The sequence below is a fragment of the Adiantum capillus-veneris genome, chromosome 28, assembly GCF_014529385.1.
Source record: "Adiantum capillus-veneris isolate H3 chromosome 28, ASM1452938v2, whole genome shotgun sequence".
Lineage (NCBI taxonomy): Eukaryota > Viridiplantae > Streptophyta > Polypodiopsida > Polypodiales > Pteridaceae > Adiantum > Adiantum capillus-veneris.
The window spans coordinates 20494474-20512090 of record NC_140958.1 but is presented as its reverse complement, the minus strand read 5'-3'; positions in this window follow the sequence as shown (position 1 = coordinate 20512090).

Sequence of the window (17617 nt, the reverse complement as noted above, 5' to 3'; positions counted from 1 at the left end):
AGTGCAACAGGATCTATGGCAGCCGCCGCAAAATCACCGGCAAAGAAGAAGAGGATGACCATAAAAGATTACTTGGAAGAAGTAGAGCCCTTTGTCATCCCAGAAGGAACTCTAAAGCCAACGAGCACATGGATTCAAGACGATTTGTTAGAGTCCAATGACTTGAAGATCTACTAAGGTGTGTTCAAGGATCCTGAAGGAAACGCAGTAGAGCTACCCATGATACCATGGGAGCTCAATGATTTTGTCAGAAGCAAGATGGGAGAGTACTTGGAGAAGATAGATCTCCATAACTATTTTGAAGCACTGCCAGTAGGAATTGACATAAAACGAGTGTGGGAATTTGTAACCACGATCAAAGAAGATGGATTTGCCAGAGTCACTGATCTGCAGGGCAAGCCAAACACTATGATTATAATCACAGAAAGAGTGGTGGCAGCAACACTAGACATCTCCAACAAAGGGAATAGTGTGACAAAGCGCCGAGATGAAGTCAAGGTGTACACCGAAAAGAAGAACAACCACACCTTTGAAGACATTTCAAACCCTAAAGTGGCGGTCATGAGCCAGCTCTACAACCAGTATTTCCACATGTGTACAAAGCGGCCGCAGAAGTACATAATGCCGCTGGGAGCCATTGCTACCACGTTCACCTGGGCAATGCAGAAGAACAAGCCGAAGGTGATCAACTATGCTGCCTATATCCATGACAATCTGGTGAAGATGGGCAACAAGAGTCCCACCTACATTGTGCCACGTGAACTGATAACAAAAGTGGTTTATGAAGCATTGCACTCCAAAGGAAACTGGCCTGACCCTCCATCACAAAATGACTGGCTAAGGCTCAAAGAAGATAAAGAAGAGAAACCGCCCAAAGCACCTCTAGTAGCCACAAGGTTGAAGCGCCGGTTAGAGACCGTGCAAGAGGAGCAGCCAGAGTTGAAGAAAGGAAAGAAGGAAAGGGAAAGGGACAACCGAACCCTCCAACTTGCTGAAGAATCCAAGAAGGTGGAAGCCCTGAGGAATGCCAAAGAGAAGGCAGAGATAGAGAAGGAAGCTAGCCAGGATGAGGTCATCAAGCTTAAATACCAGATGAAAGTCAAAGATCAAACCATCCAACGGCTACGGGCATCTCCTGCCAGAGTCAGAGCTGCTAGCTCGACTCACACTACTTCAGAGACGGATTTATATGAAGAGCAAATGAAGGAGATCCAAATGGAGTTAACATTGGAGAAGCGGCAAAGGCTGATGATGGCCAAGGGCTCTGTAGTAATGCAAAACCGATTGGAAGAAGAGCACAAAGCCATGCAGAATGAGCTAGAAACCATCAAAAGAAAGCTCGAGGAGGCTGAAAATATAAATTCCAATCTGAACGACCTCCTTGTGAATATGGAAGAACAAGCTGAATCAGAAAAGAAGACATTTCAGAAGCAAATAGAAGAGCTGAGAGGCCAGCTGCAAACAGAAGAGCAGTTTAGCATTGGGCTAGCAGCCATGGAGGGAATAAACATAGATAATGTGATAGATCCAGTGGACACCACCATGCAAGAGGAAATCCTTGTAGGACCCTCACAAGAGCCACAAGATCTGACACAAGAAGAAGAAGAGAAGCTGCAAAAGGCAAAGGAAGCAACAGTCAACGACACAGCTAGAGAAGCTTTGGAATGGGAGCAGAGGGTCTTTAAATCAATGACTATTCAGAAGATAGATGCCAGCAACCTTCGGCGTGAATGGCTACAGCCCTCTCTCCTCTGCTAAAACATGAAGCTGCCACAATCAACAAGCGAATCAGAGAGGAGACAACAATGCCACTGTACAAAGCAGACATCTCCAATCCTGAAGGGGTCAATTTGATAGTCGACTCTCAACCCACGTGGAGAAAGGCATGGCTGACAAAGTATCCTCACTATCTAATCCATCTGGTAGAGGCGCCTAAGTTTCTACCCTCTACCAAGGATGAGGACGTGGAAGGCCCATGAGCTCTTGCAAAGAAGCCAACCCACTTGGCTGAATTACCCGAAGCTGCCAGGCTTGAAGGTAGGCGAGAGAATAAGTGAGCAATACATGGTGAAAACCCTAACGGACGCCATCAAATTGTTCATTGGCTCACCTGACCTATCTTGCATCATGATGAGAAAGATTTAAAAAACACTTTTGGCAGTCTTCGAGACATTCAAACCAGGCAAGGCGACAGACAGTATCTTCTTCTTTCAAGATACATACAGATGTGCATACGATCTGTCTGGTCAGCCATCCCACGAGGTGATACATGCATTGTATCAAAGGATCATGTTTTTACCATCTTATCACCTCCAGACCTTTGAAGAAGCCTTCTACACCAGCTTCTTCACAATTAGCACTAACATATTCGGCCCGACGCTACTGGCTCAACATGCAAGATATGAGTCTCTTCTGAAGATGAGAGACAACCTACATTGAAGAAGCAGCTCAACAGCCATATCGAGGACGACATGAACAAGGAGGGGGGGGGGGGGGATTAGAAGTTGGACACACCCTACTGAGCTCGACGGAATATTATTTTTGTAGCTATTCATTTATTGAGAAAACCCGACTTTTCACCTTTGTAATTATTAGGGCTTACAGAAGTTTCCAGATTGTATCCCATTTTTGACATTTAGATTGAGTAGATGGTTAAATTGGAACATTAGGGTTTGAGATTCTAAGGTATTTATACCACTTTTTGACCTTAATGAAAAACCTTTGTCATTTTAAAAAAAGTATTGTCTGTGAGTGAGCGTACTGTGTACGAGAGAGAGAGAGTGAGAGTTTCATCTTGACGCTACGCATGCAATGGTGGTCGGAATCAAGTACGGAGAAGTGCAGCGTGCTGCCCCCGACGAGAGCTACGCGTTGATACCTACATTGCGAGCGTACGGTTCGGTTTTGCGAGCTGGACCTACGAGCTTCATCTGGTGACTCGATGAGCATACGTTATCCGTTTTCGCATTTCAGCACATCCATGCGTTTGCATTGACTAGAGCTATACATTAGGTACTTTAGTTTTCGAAAACGACGACCTGCAAATTTCGGTCAAACATCCTACGTGATTTTGCACTAGGTGTGTAGGGTTGGGATTTTGGTTTATAGACCTTAGGGAGAGCGACCTATTGGTGTTAGTAGGGTCTCCTTCAAGTTCTGTAGCTTCGAGACCGTTTGATGGGTATTTAGAAAGCGTTGTAGGAAACCTCCTCTTATGCACTCCTGGAGGTTGTAGCTTAGACACTGGGTAGAGACCTCTGTAGGAATTAGTCGAGAGTCGGTCGAGTGTAGATTGACACCCTATGCTTGCTTCCATGTGCCTGCACATCGAGGTTCTTCCTTAGCTGACAAATCTTGTTAGGTGAGTTCTCGCTGAGCTGATGTCCGTCGCGGCGTATCCACCAACATGTGTAGCTCCACTCGATGCGAACGCGTAGATAAGCTGCAATGCAAAAACAAACAACATATGCTCACCAAATCACCAAATGAAGCTCGTGGGTCGAGCTCGCAAAACCAGACCGTACGCTCGCAATGTAGGTATTGGCGCGTAGCTCTCGTCGGGGGCAACACGCTTCACTTCTCCGCACTCGATTCCGACCATCGGTGCACACGTAGCGTCAAGATGAAACTCTCAATCTCTCTCTCGTACACAGTACGCTCACTCATAGACAGAACTTTTTTAAAATGACAAAAGGTTTTTTTCATTAAGGTCAAAAGTGGTATAAATACCTTACAATCTCAAACCCTAATGTTCCAATTTTACAATCTACTCAATCTAAATGTCAAAAATGGGATACAATCTGAAAACTTATGTAAGCCCTAATATTTACAAAGGTGAAATGTCGGTTTTTCTCAATAAATGAATAATTACAAAAAAAATATTCCGCCGAGAAGTCATTTTCCATAGGGTGTGTCCAACCGTTAAAGTTTAAGTTGATATAGATCCGTACTGGATTGGGCAAGTGCAGCTAAAGGATCAGAGATGAAGTGAATGCATGGGCCTATAGTGCTCACTTTGTGGAGCACATTGATCTTTTTAGATCAGCAATCGAAGTTATGGTTACCAAGATATCGCGAGTTTAAGTTTTCCCGAGGGTCAGTTCCGTACTAGTTTGGTCGCCTCATTGAGTGTTCCAACTGGGAGTTTTTGGCTCTTGACTGGGTTTTGGAATGCAACAGAATGAGTGCTTGAGGAGAATCTTGTCCAGAATGTCATCACTTGCAGTGCATTGGTAGTTGGATGTGCTCGGTAGGCAAAAATGGAGCTCGACACTACTTCGGTCAACAATTCTGGAAGCTCGGTAGTAGTTTGGCTGATGCATATACCAAATGTGGTGCCGTTACAAAAGCACAAAAAGTTCTTGATGAGCTCTTTGTTCGAAATGTGGTCTCATGGAGCGTATCGATTGTGGGATATTCCTAACTTGACACGGGCTGCTCGAGAAAGATGTTGTGTTTGGCAATGCTTGCCCAAGATGTATACTAAATGTGGTGCCCTTAAAAAGTGGCTAGTCCACCCAATAATTTCAAGAGTTGGCCACCCAAGGGGGTAGGGCCAATGGCCGCCCACCTTAAAGAAGAAGAGAGTTTTAATGTGTGAACAAAGGAAAAAGGGAGGGGAGATGCCGACAGACAGCGAGCATGCAGTGCAAGATGAGGGAGAAGAGCTCGAACAGGGCTCTGCGGAGCTCGGTTGGCTTTGACAATGCAAGGGAAGTTGTAGAGCATCTGAAGGTGCACCTTTTTGGCCCCGGACTTGGCAAATTTTGCATTGCTCCATCGGTAATCTACCACGTCATCAAGATGCTTCCCACCTAGCAACGAGGACGCCATCGTTCCTTAGGGGGAAGTGGCCTATTTTAAGAAAGTGGAGGGTTATTTCTAAAGAAGGGGGGATATTGCATGGGGGAGAGCTCCGACACAAGGCAAAGAAAAGGAGAAGGAGGCAAGGAGGGTGAACAATCAAGGATAGCCACTCTCTCTCTCTCTCCCTCTCTCTTTCTCATTCTCGAAGAAAAGCAAAGGAGGCTCTCTCTCTCTCTCGCTCGTTCTTGGAAGCTAAGCAAGGGAGAAAGGGAACTTTCTCTCTTGTGGAGGAGGAGGAGAAGGAGGACAATGGTAGTAAGAAGCAAGGAAGGGAGAGCACGGCTATTGCATGAAGAAGGGAGTCTCGTGCTTAAGCAAGGAAAAGAACCCACGCTCTTCCTCTCCCTCTCGGACACAAGAAAAGAGACGAAGGGAGGAAGGGTATTCAAGTAGGAGGAAAATAATAAAAAAGGGGCAACACAAGGAGGTAAAGCGGGAGAAGCTAGGGGAAGACATGCTCTCTCTCTCTCTCTCTCTCTCTCTCTCTCTCTCTTTTTGTCAACCCAAGCTCGGAGTCTGAAGCTCTCAATATCTCTCACTCTTAAGTATAGAGGGGAGGAATCGGGCAATCATAGCAAGTGGATTAGAGGAGAAGTCAAAATTTGTAAGCGGCAATTAAGGCAGTGCAAAGCACACAGAGCAAGAAGCTGCAAAATATTTGACAATAAGTGAAGCATGATGATTGAGGCAGTGAGCAAAATCGAAGTTTGCAAAATCTAAGGGCAGTTGAAGCAGATAAAGCGACAGGAAGGAATTTCCATCACTGTCATCATCTAGAGATTGATTAAACATCCTGTTAAGTTTTGGTGTCATTAACGGCCCTGTTAATCCTATAAAATGGGAGCTTACACTCCTAGTTAGCAGATGACCCAAGTGACGGTGATGTTAACAGCCGGCCTTGCTAAGGATTAAGTTGTACTTAAAGATTGACTTGATTAATTGAAGTTTATGGTGATTGCCATAGCCTTTTACACCTACTGTTCTTTTTCTCTCTCACACCTCTCACAGCCAGAGGCCCGGTGCCTTCCCGGCTCACATTTCAAACACATATGCCCCAATAGCCCGCTACCACTATATGTAACTTTTTTTTTTTTAAGTGTATTCTTTGATTAAAAAAACTTTGTACAAGGTATTTTTCGATCAAAAATATTTTTGATTGAAGTTTCTTTTTATCCAAAATCAGGAAAATATACGATTGCCCATTTTTGCTGATGTGGAACCATATAATACGATGTGATGTATAATACACCTGTATATGACGCCACATCTTTAAGAACTTTTATTCAAAAAGCGTGGAATAGATGAAGCCTCGACAAAAAATGCCACTGAACGAATAGTCCATTACCCACATCTTGCACAACTTAGTATTTCCCCATGCATTTCTTTCATTAGCATAATCAGGCCACCTTACATGGCCTTGCATAAACACACCGCCCATGCACATTGCACAACCTTTCATTCATGACGACTCAAAATGGAAAGGGGAGAGTAACAACCCATGAGAACTCATGTGTATATTCTATAAAGCGTGTTTTTACTTAATTTCTAAATTTTATTTGGTTTTTACTACGTATCATGTATATTATGAGCCATATTGACCAAAATTTTGATGGAATTATGGTTGCAAGGAAAAAAACATAGCTTGGAGAAGATGAAGGAAGGTCAAGACACATAACAAAGAGTGTATTACTTAATGTGAAATGGAAAGATAGATAGCCCTAGAATGATGGGCATATATACAATGCACAAGGAAAAAAACCTCCTAGCGAGGGAAAAAATGCCCTGGTGGTTGTAAGTGTGTTCACACACATCACTACCACATGTATATGATAACAAATCCCCCCTAGGAGTGATGCGGTGAACTAGAGTTGGCACATAGAGTAAAGGGAAGCTCTATGCTCTGAGGACATAATCAGTCCACAAAGGAGGGGAGTAAGCCCAAAGATTTTCGAAAAGCTTCGAACTTCTCACGAGACAATGCCTTTGTGCAAAGATTTGCAAGGTTTTCATGTGTTGGCACATAAGCCAAGATAATTTCTCCTAATGAGTGTTTGAGGACAAACCGAACGGGCGCCCAATTGATGGGGCACGTAGCCGGACACCACATTTGTACTAGTATAGTAATACTCTGTGTAAATCCTGATTATAGACTAGTGGATCAATCCCCTGAGTTGTAATGCTGTAATGATATTTGTAAAGGTCCGTGTGAGCCAGCCACTGGCCATTTAGAAATCCTTAGGTATAAAGATCAATAACCTTAATGTGAAAGGACGCCTATCTTTCGAAGAAGAAGGGAGCTCTGAAAACGTATGCTCAACACAACTGCTCCAACTTGTAATCATCGCAGTTAATGAATGGGTAATCAGTTTTCAAATCCAAAACTCACATTGTGTTCCTCTCTCTTTGCTCTTTCATTCAAGTGTAAGCATTGTCAATTTTACTATGGTTCACGACTACGTGTCTGTGAGCTGCAATTGTAGATTTGAGTGCTTAAATCATTGTTGTAGTCATTTGGATAATAGGAGAGTGCTCTTAGACCATAGGGCGATATTTTTGGATAGTTTTATTGTAGTTGTCAGGACCTCTTTCATGATGGCTATGACTTTGGTACCTTGTTGGATTGCAACCAGACTTGCTTGGATAGTGCCCCTAGGTGTCCTAGAACTCCTCCTAAATTTTGGTTGCATTTCGAGTCCGTTCGAGTGCCAAAATGGCATGATGACCTAGAGCTGTGAGAAAGGACATAGGCAGATTTCCCTGATCATTGAGTGTTGGTTTGTTTGTAGAGTTATTGTCTTTGCTTTTTAAGGTTCACTTCTTGATATTGACGATTTCAAAGAGTCTTCGTGCCCCATCCAAGTCACTTCCCTGAGTATTGACATTATGTTAGTACCAAAAAGCTTTGCTGCAGACGTCCGTCGCGATGACCCGCTAACATTGGTGCCATTAGAGCTAAATTTTCCCAGGTTTCCTAAATCCAAACTTTTAGGGTACCCAAAAATAATTTCCAAAGACCAAAAAGTCACAAATTCTTGACTTTTGAGAGACCTTACTAGGGGCAAAAAGGGATGAGTTGCATTAAGCCAAAGTGGGATTGTCAAGGACAATCTTGAGACTTTTGAGAGATCTTTAACCATGATAAATCATCCACCACCAGGTTTCTCTACTCCACTTAAAGACATGAAAAATGATGCAATGCCGACAACAATGGGATTGGGAGAAGACCTAGAGGAGAGGTATCCTCTGATCAACAAACCAAATGTGAGATTCATCAAAACCAATGAATCCATGAGAGTTCTTACAGATTACACACATGAGGGCTTGTACAGGTTCACAAATGGAGATCCATATATCTTCTACAAGTGTGTAGAGCCCTACGCTAAAGAGTTGACCACCCATCTATGCATTCACATATACAGATGCTCACGGAGTGCAAGTTTTGATGGTAGATAAGTATGGACGTGAGTACAAACTTGTCAATTCAATTGACTTAGAACAATACACACACAAGGGTACTTCGATCTCTACTTATTTTCGATCAAAAAAGATGCCATAGCACATATATGAGAGGATTTCACCAGGATTCTCTTGAAGACGAGACGAGAGCACGAGAGACGTCTTTGGTTATATTGGTGACTGAACCACAACGTTTAAGACCATATCAAGTGGCTCAATCTGTCAAAACAAAGTACGGTGGGTCAGGGGATCCATATGCTCATGTCTCTCTCTTCAAACAAGTTTTGAGAGATGAAAAGATTGCAGATTTCCATACTCAGTATGAGGGATTTGGATTGACATTGAAAGGAACAGCCTTGACTTGGTTCCAACCATTGAATAGAGATGATTTTCCCAACATAACACAACTATTGCAAGAATTTACGGAGGAGTTCTCGAAAAGGGGAATCAAACATAACACAATTTCCCAAATCTACACTTTCAAACAGAAAAAGGACAAAAAGGTGAAGGAAGCTTTGCTTCGCTTCAAACAGTACATAGAGAGATGTTCTATGAGAGAGCTACCACAAGCTGAGAGGCTATCAGTTCTCTTAATAAAGGTCTTGAGGAATGAAACTCTAAAAAAGAACCTACATTTGAAAGGATGCATGATGTTTGAGCAGGTCACTAGAGAAGCTCTTTATCTAGTTGACAATTGTAAGGCCTACGGAGAGGTGACTAAAGATACAGACAATGCCACTAGTAGTGCCTCATCTCCGAAGAGAAAATCAATAACAAAGAGAGATGTTCAAACTCCTTGTTGGGAACCAATCATTGATCAAGTGCTTGAGGAGGTAATTAGAATAATAAACCAAGGCTACATCCAGAACCTGATTGTACAACAACCTCAATTGAGGAGATGTAATACTTGTGGAGGGGACCATCCCACTCCATGGTGTAGCACTCAACCAAAGACACAACAAATGCTAGGGCAACAACCGCATCTTCTGAACGATGGGAGAGTGATAGTCAACTAAGCATAACTAATGCATGTGCCACAACCCATGAAAAACAGTCTTCCATGGATATGAATACGCTCATATTCATAGCCAATCAAGAATATGGTTCAAAGAACATTCTTACCAGGCCAGAACAACCATTGACTGGATCACCAGCTGTGAAATAATAAGGTCCATGCTATGAGTGTGGAGGTGATCATTGGGCATGAAGTTGTCCAAACAAGGGCCCACAAATAGAAATATTTGTATTATGTGGACGTTGTGGGAGAGACCATCTAACAACAAGGGAAAAGCAACAATGAACATTGTAGGTGTGATGCCTTCTTCAAGAAGATACGAGGTAGAACCCACCATTCCTTTAAACGTGATGACTCGAGCTCAAGCTCAAGAAGCTGCTAAAAATGCAATCAATGAGGAGGAAGCCACATTGCCTATTCAAACAAAAATTGAAAACTTATCGGTGAGAACAGGAAGAGAATCATGGAAAGCCAAACAAGACAAAATGAAAGCAAACAAGCTTCAGGAGAAAGCTGCTTTGAAAACTGAACTAAATCAAACAAAAGAACAGCTTAGATGAGATCAACAAAGCAAGAAAAATGCAAAGGGACCTAAAGAGTTAAAAACTAAATCGGGAGGTTTAGTCTTGGTCGACAAAGTGTTTGAACCTTTGGATGCAATGTTGAAAGCTTATGATGCTAAGTTAAAGACCAACCAAACCCAAGAGGATATATGGCTCATATATCCTCATCCAGGGTATGAAAAAGAGGGGTTGCAAATGTGCAAGGAGCTCATTCAGAAGGCCCAAGCTCTGATGGAACCAGTTCCAAATGCGCCAAAAACGGAGTTGATAATCCGCAAAAAGATCAAGGAATTGGAAAGTTGTGGTATTGTAAACAAGAGGAAGAGCCAGGAGTTGAGGCACCTTTAGATACAAGGGAAGTATCCAATACCACAAATGGGATGGGCTCACAAGCAGTGATGCCTATTCCGGAGGTAGAAGAACCGTTGTCACAATCCTTATGGGAGTCAATCAAAAACCAAAAAGATGGTAGTGCTACTTTAAAGTCAGCACATATTCCTGAGATAAACATGGATCATGATTTTTTCACAGGGAATATACGATCTCTATATGGGGATGTTGTGTTTGTTGCATCTGAAGAGAGTAAACCACGCTCTCTAAAGACTTTGCCATCTTTCATAGGAGAACTCGAAACAAAATCTAAGTTTAAAATGGTGCCTTCTCAAGGGAAAGCCACACCCAAAATGATGGATACCAAGAGCTTGCATGAATTGATGTCTTCTCCTATACAATGCACACTTTATCTCTCAGAAGCACTAAAAATTAGACTGCATCTATGGGGCCAAATGGCCAAAAACCTAGGAAACATGGGGTTGAAAATTCCTTCACATGACCAGCTTGCATATGAAAACAGGGATGAAACCATGACTAAGAACCACAGACAAAGCCAATACCAGTAAATAAGGTGGGTGACTATTGTGAAGGAGAAGAAGGAAACACCACCTTGCCACTTGAATACAAAGGCGTAAAGACGATTACTATATTAGATAGTGGGGAAGGAATTGCCATTACAACCAAAAAAAAAAATTAGAAAAAATGGGGAGAGTTGGCTCTTACAAAAACTTGAATGAACCTGCAATTAGCGGATGGATATGTGGAGAAACCAATAGGAATATTAGAACAAATCACTGTATTGTCGTGTGGTATCTTTGCCATAATGAATTTTGATGAGAGCAACAACTTTGATATCATATTGGGCATACCATTCATGTGTCAACTCAAAATGGTACAAGATTCGGGATATGACTATATCTACTTGAGACACAAGGATTTCACTACGAAGGTTAGTGTTAGGGATCATAGTTATAGAGATGTAGAACAAACTCCGAGGGAAGAATTAAACTCCACAATTGATTTGGAAAGTAAAGCGCATATTTGGATGTATGGAGCTCTTGAGAGTAAGTCTGAGAAAGGAGGATTGTATTCTTGATTGACCTGTGGAGGCCACACACTATATTCTAGAACCATTTCCAGAGGAGTTATTTGAACCCTTTGGATAGGATCAAATACTGGCCGCTCTTGATGTGTGTGTAAATGAGGTGACCCTCACTAAATTTTGTGATGAAGATGGGTATGATATAACTCCCTTATTTACGATAAAGGTGTTGAAGGAAGCTAATGAAGTTTATGAGTGTGAAAGCAGAAAAGGTGAGATAGATAGCTACGTCCTGGAGCATGGTTCCAAGGTGCAAACAAAGGAAGCAAAGCAACCACGAGAATATGTCATCATTGACATACCTGAAGAATCAACAAAATCTATTTCAAAGAAGTCCACTCCAAAAAAAGTGCGAATGAAAGCAGATGAAGGAGCAAAGTTTCCAGTTTCAATGTCAAATTTTCAACAAACGCAAGATCAACAAAAGAACAAGGATAAAGAAGAAAATCGATTGTCTCATATGATGATCAAATTCAGCATATGTGGAGAAACGGGACTCAAAATCACATGTTCAATTGTGATAGATCCAGAAGCACTACAAGAGGTACTTCACATTAGCGACGCTCGCAGTGCGATGCTCAAAAGTGAAAATCCACGGCGTTGCTATGAGCGTTGCTATAAGCATTGCTATTTTCTTTGTTGCATAGCGGCGCCTATAGCAACGCCCATAGTGATCCTCATAGCAACGTCAAGGGTCAAAAATAAACCGACAGTGCCAGAAACTCAAATCTCATATCTGAGTTTTTGGCGCTCAAACGAAAGAGGTAACCCATGCTCTCCCTCTCTCTCTCTTTCTCCCTCCCCCCCCCCCCCCCCCCCCCCCCCCCCCCACACACACACACACACACACACACACACACACACACACACGAGGAGAGGAAGGAGAGTTAGGTATGCTACTTCCCTCTCCTCTCTCTCATGTTCCCTTCCCCTCTTTCTTTCTCTCTTCCTCTCTCTCTCTCTCTCTCTCTCTCTCTCTCTCTCACACACACACACACACACACACATTGTGTCTTTGAGAGAGAGAGAGAGAGAGAGAGAGAGAGAGAGAGAGGAGGAAAAAAAGAGAAAGAGAAAGAGGGAGAGAGAGAGAGAGAGAGAGAGAGAGAGAGAGAGAGAGAAAATAAAAATCCAAAGAGAGAGAGAGAGGGAGAGAAGACGCAAAGAGAGAGGTAAGGAGAGAAAACAAAGCGAGAGAGAGAGAGAGAGAGAGAGAGAGAGAGAGAGAGTAGAGAAAATATGAAATTAAATATTATATTAAGATTCAGGGTTAGGTTAGATTTAAAATTACATTTAATTAAAATTAGGTTAGATTAAGATATAAGATTAAGTTAAATTACATTTAGCTTATGTTTAAAATTTATACTAAATTTAAAATTAGGTTAGACTTAAGATTAGGTTAAGATTTAAATTAGATTTAAGATTAGGTTAATTTACATTTAGATTTATGTTTATGTTGAGTTTAAGATTAGGTTAGATTTAGATTTACTTTAGATTAAGATTAGGTTAGATTTAAAATTAGGACAAGATTTAAGATTAGCTAGCTAGGTTAGATTTAACTTAGATTACATTTAGGTTTAGGATTTAAGATTGCATTAGATTTAGATTTATGTTGAGTTTAAGGTTAGATAAGATTTAGATTTAAGTTAGATTTCATTTAGATTTAAGATTAGAATAGATTTAGATTTATTTTGAGTTTGAAATTATATTAGATCTAGATTTATGTTCAATTTAAGATTAGATTAGATTTCTGTTAGATTTTAGTGCATGTCAATGAAGGTTTTTCCCAAAGAGCAAACACTAGCTACACAACAATATATATATTGCCATCAGAATCTGACACCTATTAACTCACACACTAACCATATTCAATTAGACACGAATCACCATATGTTCAATCAGGTTAGATTTAAAATTAGATTTTGGATTTAGTTTTTATATTAAAGTCTACCTTCGGGATTACGGTAAAAAAATTAGAGTTAGGCAAACGACGATCCCTCTCTTCCTCTCTACGGATGCGACCTTAAGTTGGAAATCTTTCAATGGCATGATACTCAGATTGGAGGTCGACATGTAATGTGCTAAGTAATCCCTCGAACAAAGATCTGCTGTGAAGAGATGTTAAGATGTTGTGAATTGCTACAGCTATAGAAGAGGCAAAGGGGTTTTTTCCACTACATGCACTATCATGTAGACGTGGATGTGTAGATTTCTCCTACCCACAAATATAGGCATTGACCAATAAAGATAAGATGATAACCCGGTGGTTCTGATCTTCGTGCACCTCTAGACCGAGGTGGGTGGGGATTGGACATGACTAGAGAATCTGAGGTAGTTTACATTGTGAATAGAGAGAGAGAGAGAGAGAGAGAGAGAGAGAGATAAAAAACGGAGGATGCCAATAGAAGATTAAATTTATGTCCAGGTTATAAGGTTTTTACCTTCATTATGAGTAGTGACGAGGATGTAGGGCCATCCAACCGAAACACATATCTCTCAACAAGGATCTTATGTTCTTGTAATCAATGCAAGCATGCTGTGCGACGGACAACACATTTTTTTGCAGCACGTTTGCGAATTTGGCGAGTTTTATCCATCTATTATAGATCGAGTTGTTGTCAATTATAACTCGTCGGACTCTAACGCTGGCCAACAGGCAACAAGCTTGCAACCCAATAGACGTGTTCGCAGGCGCTTTGGTTAAGCAGCATATGTGAGGCAACAAGATGTAGCCTCTGATATCTCGGAGGATGATCATGCAGACCACATTCCCAACGAAGCAATGTTTGAGCCCGAGATTGATGAAATGATTGAGATCATCATGGATTCAAAAAGGCTTATCTATGATGTTATGAAAAGTGAAGCCGGTACGCCATTATATGATGCACGTGTGTCTAGATTGAAGGCGCTTCTGGTTCTTCTCAACATGCAGGAAAAGTTCGGATGGAGTGACACTAGCGTCACAACGCTTTTCAGGTGATATATTACAATGTGTTTACTTTAATAAAAAACTCTAGATGTTTAATGATCTGATAGATTACTTACACAAGTGTACCGCATTTTTTTCACTGTGTAGATTGCTCAAGGAGCACAAACTTCCAGCTGATAGTGTGATGCTAGATTCTAGAGAGGAAGTAAGAAAGATCTTGCAAAACTTGGGGATGGATTACAATTCGGTTCACGCTTGTCCTAACGATTGCATTCTTTTCAGAGGGGAATACATAGACATGGAGAAGTGTCCAAAATGTGATTCCGAGAGATATCAAGTAGATCTCCACGGAACAAAAATTCCACAAAAGGTTTTGCAACATTTTCCTCTGCTTACTCTCAGCAAGCATTTCTTTGAATGTAAGTCCATGGCCACCCTAGCATTATGGCATGAGGAGAATAAATCTTCGGATGGTGTGCTACGGATTCCTGCAAATTGCGCAGCCTGGAAACATATAAACGAAACATGGCTGGATTTTTCCAGGGAAGCTCGAAATTTTCACCTAGGCCTTGCTATGGATAGCGTAAATCCATTTGGTCAGAGATCAACATCTTATAGTGTATGGCCTGTTGTCATTGTCAACTACAACATTCCCCCATGGTTGAATACCAAGAAGGGGCACCTGTGGCCAAGCTTGATTGTGCCAGGGTGGTATAAAGTGAAGAATATGGATGTGTATCTTCATCCACTATTGGAAGAGATACAACAATTTTGGATTGGCATAGAAGTGGTGGATATGAGCCAACACATAGGTCGACGGAATGCTTTGATCAGAGGCATTCTAACATGGACCATGCATGACTGTCCCGGACTAACAGAATGCTCAGGTGATCTACACTCAAACTCAAACAATGTAAATCTTGGTTTTTCTCAAGCATATCTATTGTCATGTGTATACATGTAGGACTTCAAACAAACGGATATAGAGCATGTGTCACATGTGGACCTAGACTTAATGCACGTTAGGCACCCTCATTGAAGAAGCAAAACTACAAAGGTCATCAAGCGTATCTTCCAGAGAATCATGTGTTACGCGATGGCTTTTTGGGAAGAGAGCCACCGAGGATGTCTACACAAGCATGGTTAGAGAAGAATGAGATGTGTGATGACCGTTTGCACCTAGGAATAAAGAGACTCTTTCTATGGTACGAGTTACCATATTGGCCCAGACTCATGATTAATCACTTGCTACATACAATGCACATATTCAAGAATGTGGGTAATCTGCTGTGGACTATCTGACCGGCAAGAAAGACACTTTGGGAGCTAGGATTGACCTTAGAAATGTGGATCGTATAGCAATATTGGCTGCAGACAACATCCGATGGATCAATAAAACTCCCTAAAGCGCCATGGATTTGAACAGGAGCCCAAGAACGCAAAGTAAAAGAGACCATTCAATTTGTGCATACCCCCACTAGCGTAATGCACTCACTCCAAACGTGTTTCACTAAAGAAGAAAAGCTTACCGGTTTGAAGTCACACGACTAACATAAAATGTGTCAAGTATGTTGGAAGTGAAATATATCATAGTGGAATTGTGTAACAAATTCGTGTGTGGACTTTGATATCATTGCTAGACGTATTTTGCAGTTTATTTTACCGGTGGCCATTGAGGGATGTTTGTCTCATGACGTCCGTAACACAATCTACAAACTTGCGAACTTGGTGCAATGGATCTCACAAAAGGAGATCAATGTAGACTCCATACTTGCCAAACTAAACACTGTGGAGGTTGTGTACATGTTTGAGAAACACTTTCCTACGACCATGCTAACCATTCAGGTGCATCTTCTTGTTCACATGGTTGATGAGGTGGAAATAACTGGCACAGTACATTCCAAATGGATGTTCTTTTTAGAACGTTTTATGAAAACACTGAAGGGATATGTGCGTCAAAATTTAGGTCTGGAGGATAGCATGGCAGAAGGTTGGCTAGTATCAGAGTCCCTAGTTTACATTGGAGAGTGGCTAGATGGATTCGATAAAGCCCGAAACACGCTATGGCGAACCATAGATGATGAGCGCATATCTGGGTTTGTCATGTGCAATCTTGGTGTTGAGAAGAAGATAACGGAAGATCTAGAGGCTAAAATCAATCAATTTTGCATGCTTCACAATACAGTGATGCAAAAGTGGATTTCACAATACGAGGATGCAAAGCAAGAGCGACAAAGGACACAGATCGAGTGGAGACGGGGAAGACGACCATCGATGTATTATCCGACGGGTGTGGAGAGCCTACCAACATTCATGAGCTTAATATGGTTGCCCCGGGGGATTCACTATTAGTAATGGAGGGATGTCACCTGCGTGCATCAAAATTAGAGAAACCCCCTTATGTACGGTATCTTACTTGCTAACCTACCCCCCTACATACGGACAAGATACGAACGTTCTTGCAATGAGCCATTCCCCCTCATACGGATTTCGTACAGAATGTAATGACCCACTATTTTATGTATACTAGAAACATAACAATTTTAGAAGCACGTGCTTTTGCAAAAATACATGGTGTACTGCAAATGAACAGAAGTGTACATTGTAGTATGTTTTCATTTGCAATAGATGTTCAGAGAACAAACCATGAAAAGAAACAAATATAATGAATACTAAATTAAAATAAACCAATCATCTCAATGTAATTTGTCAAAAAACAAATAACATTTCCCTTGTAAACTGGTACAAATCTCAATCTCAAAACATATGATACTAGCCACCTACTTAGTAGGCTTTCCACATGGTATTTAAGGCACACATATAAAATGGATTGTTCTCTAAATAACAAATAATGCATACTCTTAAACAACCATGAAAAACTTCACTCATCAAATAAAAAACAACCCATTAAAAGATTAATCTTTTTGAACAAAAACAATTATCTGTGATATAAATGCACGTCTTTGCTTAAGCAAAATACAACTTTTAAAAAAGCACCATATGTATTTAATTTTGAGTTTGTACATAAAAGATAAATCTTAAAAATTTCGCCAAAGTCTCCTTTGTATGGAGACCTCTTTCTCAAAACAAATTCAATATACCCTTTTCTTGGGCTCCCACATGGGATTTTCATCACATAATTTCTTTTTCCAAAAAAATTATCCACCTCATCTTGGACTCCCACTTGGGATTTAAGGATTATCTTACACGTTAAAATCAAACACATTTTCAATAGTCAAAGTAATCTAACTTCAAAGTGGTGGTATGACACATAGACCCAAGGTATGTTAGACGTGTCTTGGCAAGAAACTATAGCTCAAAATAACACACCCAATCAAGCCATATGACAATGT